This window comes from Bos mutus, chromosome 18 (genome assembly GCF_027580195.1).
Source record: "Bos mutus isolate GX-2022 chromosome 18, NWIPB_WYAK_1.1, whole genome shotgun sequence".
NCBI classification, from domain to species: Eukaryota; Metazoa; Chordata; class Mammalia; order Artiodactyla; family Bovidae; genus Bos; species Bos mutus.
Genome location: NC_091634.1, coordinates 3464238 through 3477653, shown reverse-complemented (window position 1 = coordinate 3477653; position 13416 = coordinate 3464238). Strand labels below are relative to the sequence as shown.

Genomic DNA, 13416 nt, shown 5'->3' with positions numbered 1-13416 from the left:
CACATTTTTAACCCAATGTTCACTGCTGTCCCTGCTTTATTTCCAAAGAAAGCTGTGAAGGTCAAGAGAAACAAATCAAAATTTTACATGATCTCCTGCTCCTTCTGCCTCTGTAACTCAGCTTGCTCCTTGCAAAGTCTATATCACATAGGTCTCAAAAAGTGGGGACTCACAATACTTGGAACTGGAGCTTATCTCACTCACCCTTGTCCTGCTCTTTGGAATCGCCCTAGCCCCTGCAAACCTGCAAACCTGCAAATCATCCCTGTCCATGTATGAAAACTCTGTAACCCCTTTGTTCAGGGCTCAGAGCTTGGAGTGTTAACTCCTCTGGGCCCACTGGTGTAATGAACCTGAGTTCTCCAACTCTCTGAGTGTGGTGCTTAGTTTCTCAAGTACTGGTTTCTGCAACATTTCTGGAGACCCCAGCGAGATTCCAACTACATTGGCCCCTTGAGCCGCCGGACTGGTGGCTCAGCCAGGTCAGAACAGAGGACCCTGAGACAAACAAGGAGGCGTGATACCTGATGGTATTCTCTGTGCTCTTTTGGAACGGTGCTCTAACTCTCTGGATGGCTGAGCCCTGACCAGACTCATTGAAGGGACAGACCAACTCACCAGGAATAGCCACAGGATCAGGTAAAGGCCTGGGGCCAGTCCCAAGTCAGGAGGTCTTAATCCAATGTGTAGAAGAGGAGACTGATCACCTCCTTGGAGCTCCCAGGAAGGGAGCATCAGATAGGGAGACCTGGGGACTCAGGAGAGGGGGGTATTGTGACAACCTCTGAGTGATTGTGTATGCATGATTGCTGATTGAATGCAGTGAAAGTGAGCTTCACAGTCCACGGCCTTCGGAGACTGAGGGGGCCCAAAACCTGGGGTCTGTGATGACCTCATGAGGCTGGAAGGATGTGCCAGCCTCTTGGGGATCAATCCTCCCTGTGAGGCTGGTCCAGTTTGGGAGTTTGTACCGACCTGTCAATATTAAGAGGAATCTTAAATCTCCCTCAAGAGAGTGGCCAGGTGGAGGAAAAATGAATGTGAATGAGACTCTTGACCAGTGCTCCAGCATTAGGGCTGCCAGATGAGACAAAGGACTTTACCCTCTCTGTACATGAAAAAATCACACTGCACTGGGGGTCCTCACACAAACAGTTGGGCCCATCAGTGCCCAGTCACATACCTTTACAAACCACTGGATCCAGTGGTCATGGGACGGCCACCATGCCTCCTAGCATTATCTGCCACTGTGATTCTGGCCAGAGAAGCAGATAAGCTTACACTAGGACAAAGTGTAAATGTAAAGGTTCCCCATGCTGTTACTGCCCTGATGAACAGGGAACACAAGTGGCTGGCCAACTCCAGGACGATTCACTATGAAGAACTGCTTTGCAGAAACTCACAGGTCCAGCTCAAGACTGTGTGGACACTGCAACCCACCAATTTTTACCTACAGAAGCAGAAACCCCCGATCATAACTGTGAGGAGTTCATAGATGAGATTTACTCGAGCAGGCTGCACCTGATGGGCATTCCCTTCTAGAACCCAGAACTGGAACTGTTCACTGACAGAAGCAGTTCATCCAAGATGGGCAGCACAAAACAGGCTCTGGCATAACAACAACTGATGAGATAGTGAAGGCTGAGGCCTGCCACAAGGGTGGTCACCACCTCGGGCTGAGCTATGGGCACTCTCCCAGGCACTATGGCACGCCGAAGGGAAAGGAGTCAACATCTATACTGAGGCAAGGTATGCCTTTGCTTCTTTACCTGTACATGGAGCCATTTATAAAGAAAGGGGACTATTGACAGCAGGAGGAAAGGAGATTTAAAAAAAAAAGAAATCTTCAGCTGTTAGAACCAGTCTGGAAGCCTTCCCAAGTGGCAGTCATCCATTGTAAAGGCCATCAGCAAGGAACTGATCCAGTCAGCAATGGGAATTGGACAGCGATTAGGCAGCCAAGGAGGTGGTGACCCAACCGAGCCCCACAGTGGGCCCCGAGGCAATCTTTAAGGTTCTCTTGGCACCAGAATTACCTCCATCCCCAAGGTTTACCAAGGAAGAAGTTCAGTGGGCACTAAATGAGGGAAGAATAAAAGGAGGGCTGCTGGAGCTCCCAGATCAAAGACTCTGTCTCCAGCAATACAGAAATCCAGCTGGTAAAACATCATGAGAAAACTCGTTTAGGAAAACCTGTGCTGGAGAGCTTACTGGGCCACTGCTATTTTGTTCCTAAGCTCCCAGCCCTGTGTCCCAGACCAGTGCTACCCTTGTGTGCCAGCCAAAGATCAACTGCTACCTGCCATTTTGGTTGAGGATAACTTCCTTTTGGGATCTATCTACACTCAGGGTTTTGGTTCCTGCATTTCTAGAATATCTCTTGGAAACTTCTGCTTCTTTTAATAGCGTTTCAGATCCCTGCTTTCTATGGGAAAATGGGAAATTGTGAATTTAGAAAGAAGACTTCATGATAATTTAAATTTTTTTCTTCCTTGATGTAATCTACCTGCTTCTAGGTTAGTGCTAATTCTATAAGTTCTGTGGTATAAAATACTGTCACCCTCCTCTTCAAATCAAATTTACATTACTTACTTTTGTGTTGTAGTATGTGACCAGAATGTCAGGATCTGGTTTTTATGTATTAGTTAGTTTTGTATAGGACCTTTCAATAAAGTATTTGAGGAAATATTTTTCTAGGTTGTCTTAACATTCCACCATGCATTGTCTTCTCACCTGGATACATATTAGATTGAAAAGTGTTGAATCTCTAGCAAAATAAATATTCTATTCTCTGATTAACAGGTCTTGTGGTTTATAAGGTGGACCTGGTCACTTTTCTGGAGCAAATGAAGGATCCCAGGAATATAAGCAGAATGGAGACAATGGCCATGTACCCAGGTACGTGTGAATGGATGGAGCCAATGACTCAGGTGAGAGGTCCAAGCATCAGTGAAGAAGTCATTCTTTGTCATGTGTTTTTGGAAGATCTGCTTCATTGGAAACGATTTTGAAGAAGTCTGGATTTATTTCTGTTTTTGTCATAGATGGCTATCACCTGCTGCCTTCTTCCTGTTAAACCATGACGAAATCTTGTCTGGTGATTACCTTTCTCTTTCACAGTGAGAACTAAAATGCTCTTCTTGGCTTGTGACAACCTGCATGAACTGGTTGCTGTTTCATTTCTTGAGAGTCCTAATGAAACTGTGCACATTTCTGAGTAACTATGATGTTCCATTTATCAAATATCAGGTCTTTCTATAAAGATACTCATATTGGAGAGAAGACTTATAATTGTAGTGAATATGGTAAAGTTTCTAATCAGTCTTCAGAACTTATTGAACAGCAGACTATTCCAAATCCACAAAAAGAAAACAAGTGTAAGAAATGTATAAAAGTCTTTACTCACTCATCCGATCTAAGTAGCAATTGGATGATTCATGCAGATCGGAAACATTTTAATTGTACAATTTGGCAAAGCCTTTAGTAACAGTTCACATCTTAGGCACCATCAGTGAATCCATACTGGCCAGAAATCTTATAAACTTATAAATGTAAGGAGTGTGGCAAAGTGTTTATCTATTGCTCAAATCTTAATCGACATCAGCAAATCATACTGGGGAGAAACCTTATAAATGTGCAAAGTGTGGCAAAGCCTTTTATCAGAACTCAAATCTTACTTAACATCAGCGAATTTATACTGGAGAGAAAACTTCTAAATGTAAGGATTGCTTCAAAGCCATCCAGCAGATGTCAAGTTTTTCTCAACATCAGTGAATTCATAGTGGAGATATACCTTACAAATGTATGGAATGTGGCAAAACCTTTATCCGTTGCTCAAATCTTACTGAACATCAGCGAACTCATACTTGAAAGAAACCTTAGAAATGTACAGAATGTGGCAAAGCCTTTACCAATAGCTCAGGTCTTTCCCAACATCAGAGGATTCATACTGGGGAGAAACCATGCAAATGCAAAGAAGGTGGCAAAGCCTTAGCCAGAGCTCAAATTTTTCTAAATATCAGCAAATTCATACTGGAGAGAAACCTTACAAATGTAAGCAATGTGGCAAAGCCTTTAGTCAGAGCAGTGATCTCACTCAACACCTGAGAGCACACACTGGAGACAAGCCCTAGTAATGAAACAAGTGATGAAAGAGGTTTGTCCTAAATGTACATCAGAAAGCATGAGAGCTTATACAAGAAACATATGGAAATAATGTAACAAATATGTACAAATGTATTTCATCAAAACATAAATCTAAATACATATCAGAGACTGAAAATTAGTAAGGATTTCATCAATCCTGTTTTCTGAAGTTCCTCTGAAGGAGAATTATTATGGAGAGTAATGTATAATTAAAACACATAGAAAGTGAACATGTTAGTATGGTCACAAGATGAAGGGTTGATGGTTAGAAAGTTACAGTTATTAGCAATGTATCCTGTTTATAATGACATGATTTGAGATTATTTGAGAATTAATGTAATTGAACTATGAAATCCATATTGTGCTTCATTTTTAGTGTGTATGCAAATGTAGATTTTTTTTTTTTTTATGGTTTGTACTTTAGAGATAAGAGAAGCCCTTCTATATTGTGTTGTAACCATTTCTATCTATTCTCCATTACAGAATGGAACCGGAATGTAAAATGTACAATGAACATCTAATTGCAGGTGTTTGTCTTTGATGTCAAATGTCCCTAGAGGTCACCATGATGTAAGTGGTCATGAACTCTTTGCATGTATTAAAGTACAACAGCAGTTGGTTCTAAATTTTCAATAGTTATATCACTGAATTTGTGAAGATGACACAATAACAGTTCACTAAAATATTGTTGTATCATCATAACATCAACACAAGTCATGAATATTAGTTGACAATGTTGAAATATATCTTCTGTGGTAACCTAGAAATGTACAGGAAACGCTTTCTAGAAAAAGCATATAATTAGTGTATGGCCATATTTCCTAAGTGTTTGCTAACCTCTGTTGTGTAAACCATAGAAATCACAATTTTCATATTATTATATCAGAAAAATAAATCTTTCTCTATGCTTGTAGTCTGTATTTTAATTAAGGATCACACAGTGGATTGTAAAAGATTATAACGTGTGAAATTGTAAAATGTCAAATATGTATGAAATTAATACATGTATGGGCTTCCATGGTGGTTCAGACAGTAAAGAATACACCTGCAATGCGTGAAACCTGGGTTCGATTCCTGGGTTGGGAAGATCCCCTGGAGAAGGAAATGGCAACCTACTCCAGTATTTTTGCCTGGAGAATCCCCATGGACAGAGGAGCCTGGCAGGCTACAGTCCATGGGGTCGCAAAGACTCGGACACAACTGAGTGACTAAGCACACAGTTAATAAAAATGAATGGTGTTTAGTATTTCGGTTGCTTGTAATCAATGAAATGTTAACACACCACCAACATTAACCTCTCCCACCTTATTTAAAGTTATAAAGAAGAGATTATAACAAACTATCTGGTAGCACAGAGAGCTGGTATCTGTAGAAATTAGTTCCTTAGTGGCTTTAAACCTTTAATACTTTCATATATTTTCCCCCATATCTATGTTGTATCACCTCTCCCATTTTGTAACTACTTGGACATTGTGAGAATTCTAATAAGAAGGATCATGCAGAGTATTGTTGAGAGCTTACCTGAACTGCTCCTTGCTGTTACTGCCTCAGCATCTGTGTGTGGAGCAGGCAGCCTGCAAGTGTTAAACTCACACCAGCCAGTCCTCTGAACACTTGCATTAGATGACTACCTTCCTTGTGATTAGCGGTTTTGCCAAACCCCAGGTTCCACTTAACAGGCCCCCTTAAATGAAATGCTCACAGAGCTCACCAGAATCCTGCTGGTCTTGGTTTGAACTGAGCAATCCACACTCAACCTGGGGAACACACAGCACTTCACCCAGGGTCACTTATAAAGGCCTGAACCCCAAGTACTGCAACTTTCTCTGCCTGGTTCTAGCCTTGACCTCCCTCAGGGTGCCCTTTTTGTTAATTGTTTCAGGTCCTTGTAATAAATTCACCTACTTCCAATTCCTTGTGTTCTGCTGTTTAACTGAGACTTTTCAGTGACTTGTATAGGCTTATTTAAGAAGTTCTTGATTCTTTGAAGCCTAGCTTGAAGGAATTTGAGCATGACCTTCCTAGCCTGTGAGATGAATGCAATTGTGTGGTAGTTAGGACATTCTTTGTTGTTGCCCTTCTTTGGGATTGGAATGAACACTGACCTTGTCCAGTCCTGTGGCCCCTGCTGAGTTTTTCAAGTTTGGTGGCATATTGAGTGCAGGGCTTTCACAGCATCATCTTTTAGGATTTGAAATAGCTCAGCTGGAATTTCATCACCTCCACTAGCTTTGTTGGTAGTGAAGCTTCCTAAGGCCCACTTGACTTCACACTCCAGGATGACTGGCTCTAGGTGAGTGATCACACCCTCATGGTTCCATCCCCAAGAAAAAGAAAGGCAAAATTGGCTGTCTGAGGAGGCCTTACAAATAGCTGAAAAAAGAAGAGAAGCGAGAGACAAAGGAGAAAACAAAAGATCTATCCATCTGCTGAATATGGGGCCAGAGTCCTAAAAGTGAGTCCTTGTCATAGCTGTGCCTCAAACTATATGGATGGAAGCGCTGCTAGTGAGCACGAGGTTTCTAAAACATAAGTCGAGAATGCCAAATTGGAAGTACAGCAGGCCTCTTCCTCTGGTAGTGCTGTTAGTGGATCAGAGGAGGCTCTCTGTCTCAACTCCTTAGATATTCTTTCTCTGAAATCTGTGAGAATGAACTGGAAGGATTGGCGCTAATAGTTGAAGGACTAAAATCACTTTTTCCTTGCTGGGCGGCCCTTCCCCACTTTTGCTACACTCAGAAGGGACATCTTGGTTGTTGTTCATCCCTTTATGACTCACCCCTTCTATTGCACTCAGGATTGTACTCAGGAATATCCACAAGTACACGGAAGATGGATACTTCCCCTAATAGTTCTAACTTGGGAAGCATTCCAGAAGGCTACTCTGTTGCACTCTGGGTGGCATGACAGGAAGAGCAGAAATTGAAGATTTTAATGATGGACATTAATTAATGATGGACATTAATTAATTAATGATGGGCGTTAATGACTGGACCTTAATCTGGGATGCCATCAGGTCTACACTTGGTGCATATTCACCCCACCTCAGTGATAGAACCAGAAAGGACAGATAAGGCACCTGTGTCGGTAAGGGACAGACTAAGTCCAACCAGAGAAGGAAAGCTTCAGTGGAAATTCTGTCTCCACCCCCATCTAGAGCAGGTAGAGATGCCTCCGATGGAAAAAAGCCACAGCTGTGGATGCCTCTTTTTTCTCACAGATGGGAGCTAATGGCTCCAGAACCACTCCTTTAAAATATATTTAAAATACTGGAACAGGTTTTATACCCAGAGTTTTTAAAAGACACGCCTGATCTTCTATGATACTGAATAGTCATGGTAATCCTTTTGAAGATGGGGAGCACTGGCCAGTTGAAGTCTCTTTAATTACAATACTGCTTTACAACTGGAATGGTTCTGTAGAAAACAAGGGAAATATGTAGAAGTGATATATGTGTTGCTCTTTATCTCTCTTCAAGACATGCCAGACTTATTTCCTAAGGGTACAGATTTGGGTGTGAAACCTTCAGATCCCTCCTGTCCTCTTACTTTGCCCCTGTATCCAGGGTCCCAACTAAACAGGCTGAGAATCAGGGCACCCTTCCAGAAGAGGTTGCCTCACTCTTGGTAGAAATTCAAACAGTCACGGTTGTGATCAAGACTATTTAGAGGACCCAAAAAGTACATAGAAGCCTTTATGGGACTAACTTTATTTTATGAGCTTATTGGAGAGATGTAATGTATGTCTTGGGGCAGATGCTGATGCCTGATTTGAGAGCTTGAGTTTGAGGGGAAGCTACTACTTTTGGAGATGAATGGCTTGAAGGCAAGGGGAAAGAAGGAACACGAAATAGCCCTCCTCTCTACTGAGACCCAAGGAGTTCCCATAACAGAGCCACTTTGTCGGATGTATTCTTGAAGGACTTAAACTAGGGCACGCTAAGCCTTCCAACTATGCTAAGTTGGCTCACATAGAACACGAATGAAGTAAACTCCTGGTAAAGTCCTAGATAGACTACAGGAGGGTCTCTGCAAGTTTACTGATATTTGTTCATCCTGAAAGTGCAGAAGGAGGAGTAATCTTAAAGGATAGATTTCTCACCCAGTCAGCTCCAGATATCTGCCTACATTATGAAAACAGTCATTTGGATCAAATCAGTCTTTAGAAAAACTGTTACAGCTGGCTCAGAGAGTATATTACAACAGAGAATACAAGGAGGAAAATAAGAGGCAAAAAAGAACCAGGCCAAAGAATGAAGTCCCCAAAATGGCTGTTAGATCTGCTTTGAAACAGCCTAAGGAACAATGGCCAGAGGAACCCAATGAAAAGGGATAGACATGTTATTATTGTGCCAAGGAGGGACATCTCAAGCGGGATTACCCTCAGTTGTCTAAGCCACCCCTGGCTCCATGTCCATGTCCATGTCTGCAAAGGACCACACTGGAGGAGATACTGCCCTATGAGGCATAGCGCCCAGGGATCGGGCTCTCAAAGCAATCGGGACTGAAGGTGCCTGAGGGTTCCCACAGAAGCTCCCATCCTAATTACACCTAAGGAGCCCTGGGTATTAATAACTGTGGGAGGCCAATCCATCTATTTCCTTTTGGACACTGGGGCAACTTTCTCTGTGTTCACTCAAGCCCCTGGTCCACTTTCCTCCCCATCCATTACCATAGTGGGACTGCCTGGATAAGCCAAGGATCATATAGTGGATTGTAAAAGGTTTTATGTTGATTATGTGTGAAATTAATATATTAATAAAAGTGGGTGCTGTTTAAGTGTTTAGGTTGATGTGTAATGAATGAAACATTAATCCACCACCAACATTAACTTTTCCAACAAACGTAAGGTTTCAGGGAAAAGATTGGAATAATAAAACCATTTGGTATCACATTGGGATGGCATATGTAGAAATTAGCTTACTTACTGGTCTTAAACCTCAAATAATTTCCTATATTTGTCATCATTTCTCTATTGTACCTTTTCCCCCTCTCTGTAACTACAGGGACATTGTGACAGTTCTAATAAGAAGGATCATACAGAGTACTGTTGAGAGTTTCTCTGAACTGCTCCATGCTGTTGCTGCCACAGCATCTGTCTGGGAGCAGGCAGCCTCCAGGTCCTTGAGCTCACACCAGCCAGTCCTGTGAGCACCTGCACTAGATGACCCCTTCCTTGAGATCAGCGGTTTTGTGGAACCTCAGGTTCTACTTCACAGGCCCACCTCTTCAATGACAACCTCAGAGAGCTCACCAGAATCCTGCTCATCTTGGTCTGAATTGACCAATCCACCCTCAGCCTGGGGAGTCCAGAGCACTTCACCCAGGATCACTTATAAAGACCTGAACCCCGAGTACTGGAGATTTCTCTGCCTGGTTCTAGCCTTGATACCAACCTCCCTTGGTTCTAACCTCTCTTGGGGCCCTCTTGGCTTGCTGTGAATTCTCTCAGGACCTAGAGTCATAAACTCACCTCCCTCATATCCAGTGTGAAGTTTTGTTGAACTGAGACATTCCACAGACTGCCACAGTCTCATTTTAACAAGTGCAAATTTTGAAAAGTCACAAGAACTATAATTAAAAGCCATGTTGTTAATATTATGAACGAATAATCATAAAATTTTACACTATATATTTCTTAGTACATGTTTCTTGTCTATGCTTAAAGAAACTTCTTCCCATGGCTTTGACATACGTTGAATGAAATATATAATAAATATATGAAGGTTTACATTAGCACTGAGAAAGCTAAGAATGAAGAGTGTGTCTGTATACATATTTGTACACTGGTCTTTTGAAGAATTTAGAAACATTAGATCAATATTGATATTTTTAAACTTTTTATTATTTACTAAGAATTCAGAAAGGGCAGATTTTAAATTTTGGTCTACTTTAAATTGAGTTCGTTTCCCCAAAACTTCATGAATCTATATTTTTAAGAAAACTCCATTCTGCTTTAAGTTTTAGTTTTTTAAGTAACTTCCATACTGTTCTCTTTAGTGACTGCAGCAGTTTGCATTCCCAGCAACAGTGTAGGACGGTTCCCTATTTGCCACACCCTCTCTAGAATTTATGATCCTATTTGCAGGCTCTTTGATAATGGTCATTCTGACTGGTGTGGGGTGTGATCTCATTGTAGTTTTGATTTCCATTTCTCAAATAGTTAGCAATGTTGAGCATCTTTCCTGTGCTTGGTGGCCATCTAAATGTCTGGATAATTGAATTCTTCTGTCCATTTTTTGATTGGGTTGCTTGTTTCCTTGAAATTAAGCTTTTTTATATTTAAAATCAGTTTTTGATATTATTATTTAAAGTCAATTTGATACTAGGGCCTTCCCTGATGGCTCAGTTAGTAAAGAATCTGCCTGCAATGCAGGAGACACTGGTTTGATTCCTGGGTCAGGAAGATCCACTGGAGAAGGGATAGGCTATCCATTCCAGTATTCTTGGGCTTCTCTTGTGGCTGAGCTGGTAAAGAATCCTCCTGCAATGAGGGAAACCTGGGTTCGATCCCTGGGTTGGAAAGATCCCCTGGAAAAGGAAAAGCCTACCCACTCCAGTATTCTGGCCTGGAGAATATTATGGACTAGGCCAGTCCCAAAGAAAGGACTTCCTTGGTGGCATCCCAAAGAAAGGCAATGCCAAAGAATGTTCAAACTACTTCACACTTGCATTCATCTCACAGGCTAACAAAGTAATGCTCAAAATTCTCCAAGCCAGGCTTCAGTAGTATGTGAACCGTGAATTTCCAGATGTTCAAGCTGGGTTTAGAAAAAGCAGATGAACCAGAGATCAAATTGCCAACATCCCTTGGATCCTAGAAAAAGCAAGAGAGTTCCAGAAAAACATCTACTTTTGCATTATGGACTACACCAAAGCCTTTGACTGTGTGGATCACAACAAACTGGAAAATCCTTAAAGAGATGGGAATACCAGACCACCTGACCTGCCTCCTGAGAAATCTGTATGCAGGTCAAGAAGCAACAGTTAGAACAGGACATGGAACAACAGACTGGTTCCAGATCAGGAACGTAGTACGTCAAGGCTGTATAGTCACCCTGCTTATTTAACTTAAATGCAGAGTACATCATGTGAAATGCTGGGCTGGATGAAGCACAAGCTGCCATCAGGATTGCCAAGAGAAATATCAATAACCTTAGATATGCAGATGACACCACCCTTATGGCAGAAAGTGAAGAGGAACTAAAGAGCCTCAAAAGAGAAGAAAAAGCTGGCTTAAAACTCAACATTCAGAAAACTAAGATCATGGCATCTGGTCCCATCACTTCATGGCAAATAGATGGTGAAACAGTGTCAGACTTTATTTTGGGGGGCTCCAAAATCACTTCAGATGGTGACTGCAGCCATGAAATTAAAAGATGCTTGCTCCTTGGAAGAAAAGCTATGACCAACCTAGACAGCATATTAAAAAGTAGAGACATTACTTTACCAACAAAGGTTGGTATAGTCAAAGTTTTGGTTTTTCCAATAGTCACGTATGGATGTGAGACTTGGACTATAAAGAAAGCTGAGCACCAAAGAATTGATGCTTTTGAACTGTGGTGTTGGAGAAGACTCTTGAGAGTCCCTTGGACTGCAAGGAGGTCCAACCAGTCCATCCTAAGGGAAATCAATCCTGAATGTTCATTGGAAGGACTGATGTTGAAGCTGAAACTCCAATACTTTGGCCACCTGATATGAAGAGCTGACTCATTAGAAAAAACCCTTATGCTGGGAATGATTAAAGGCAGGAGAAGAAGGGGATGACAGAGGATGAGATGGTTGGATGGCATCACCGACGCGATGGAGATGAGTTTGAGTGTGCTCTGGGAGTTGGCGATGGACAGGGAGGTCTGGTATGCAAAGAGTGAGACAGGACTGAGCGACTTTCACTTTGATATTATAGTCAGCGTTTGCCAGGGATTGCAAAGGTGGGGCTATGAATATTCTGAATCTAGAGAACTTCCAGGACCATGAAATAATCTGTGTAAAACTGCCATGATGGACACATATTATTATACATCAGCCCAGACTCATAGTATGCAAACGCTACGTAGATGGTGCTGCTAGTCTAAAGAATTTGCCTGCCAATGCAGGAAACACAGGTTCGATTCCTAGGTTACAAAGATCCCCTAGAGAAAGGGATGGCTCCCTGCCGGGGTCCAGCCCTGGCTGATCCAGGGTATTCGAAGGAGAGACGGCATAGGCGACCTATTTATTTAAATATTTATCAAAGATATAAAGAGTAATAGGATGAGGATAGCTCAGTGAGGAAATTCAGTGGAGAAAAGCGGCAGAAATAAGGATAGCTCAGTAGGAAAATTCAGTGAAGAAAAGAGGCTGAGTAGCTTGGTTTACGCGGGAGACCAATAAAACTTCAAGACAAGAAGTTTGCACCACTTACATAGGCCACAGGCGTCCTTCCGTTCTCCCGAAGGAGAGGAGACACTGAGGCCTCCCCGGTCAGATCTTAGAAGCCCAGGCATAGTTAGCAAGCATGGCGGGTTCCACGCTCCAGATGGAGACTCAGCCAGAATTTGGGAGAGAGCGCGACATGGGGAGACCAAGTTTGGGTGAACAAGGCCCACACTTTATTTTCCAAAGTAGTTTTTATACCTTAATTATGCATACAGGATAATGGGGGAAGGGGTAGAGTCATGCAGCAAGCCAGGCTTTCTTCCTGCAAACTTATCATATGCAAAAGCTTAGGTGATTTGCATCATCTTCTGGCCCGGAGGCCTATTAACATTTTAAGACCTTTTCTTCAGAAAACTTATTTTTCTCTAAAGGTGATTGGTCAGGAGCCACCCTCCAAAAGCATTAGATAAAGTTGCATTCCTACAGAGCAAAGGTGTGGTGGGCTATAACAAAAAAAAAGAATTAACTCAAGGGTCCCAGGTTACAAACATTAAAGCTACTACTTACACCAATTATATTAATCAATACACTGCCAGGGACACAGCAGGTAAGGGATATGGAAACTTAGCAGCAAACATTGGCCCAACAAGTGAAAATCCCTTCACCAATACAATTTCTAATCAATCTTTTAACTACTCAAAAGAATCTGTGTTTAGACAGTTTAGAACATCTCCTGCCTCTCACAGTTGGGAGGCTCTGAACAATCACATGTGGCCGGAAAAACCTATTCAGGCAGGCTAGAGGATTTCCAAAGGAGTTTGTAGGTTAAACACTGTCACACCCAGGAAGTATTAACTGGAACTGTAAGCTAACTCTTTTTTCAGAGAGAGGTAGTGGGGGACAGCCCCCCATA

At 42.1% G+C, this 13416-nt stretch overlaps 1 pseudogene; it reads left to right on the top strand.

Moving 5' to 3' along the window:
- The first annotated feature begins 3437 nt into the window (after nt 1-3437).
- On the top strand, nt 3438-4133 carry LOC138991779 (zinc finger protein 383-like; annotated as a pseudogene).
- The last annotated feature ends 9283 nt before the right edge of the window (nt 4134-13416 follow it).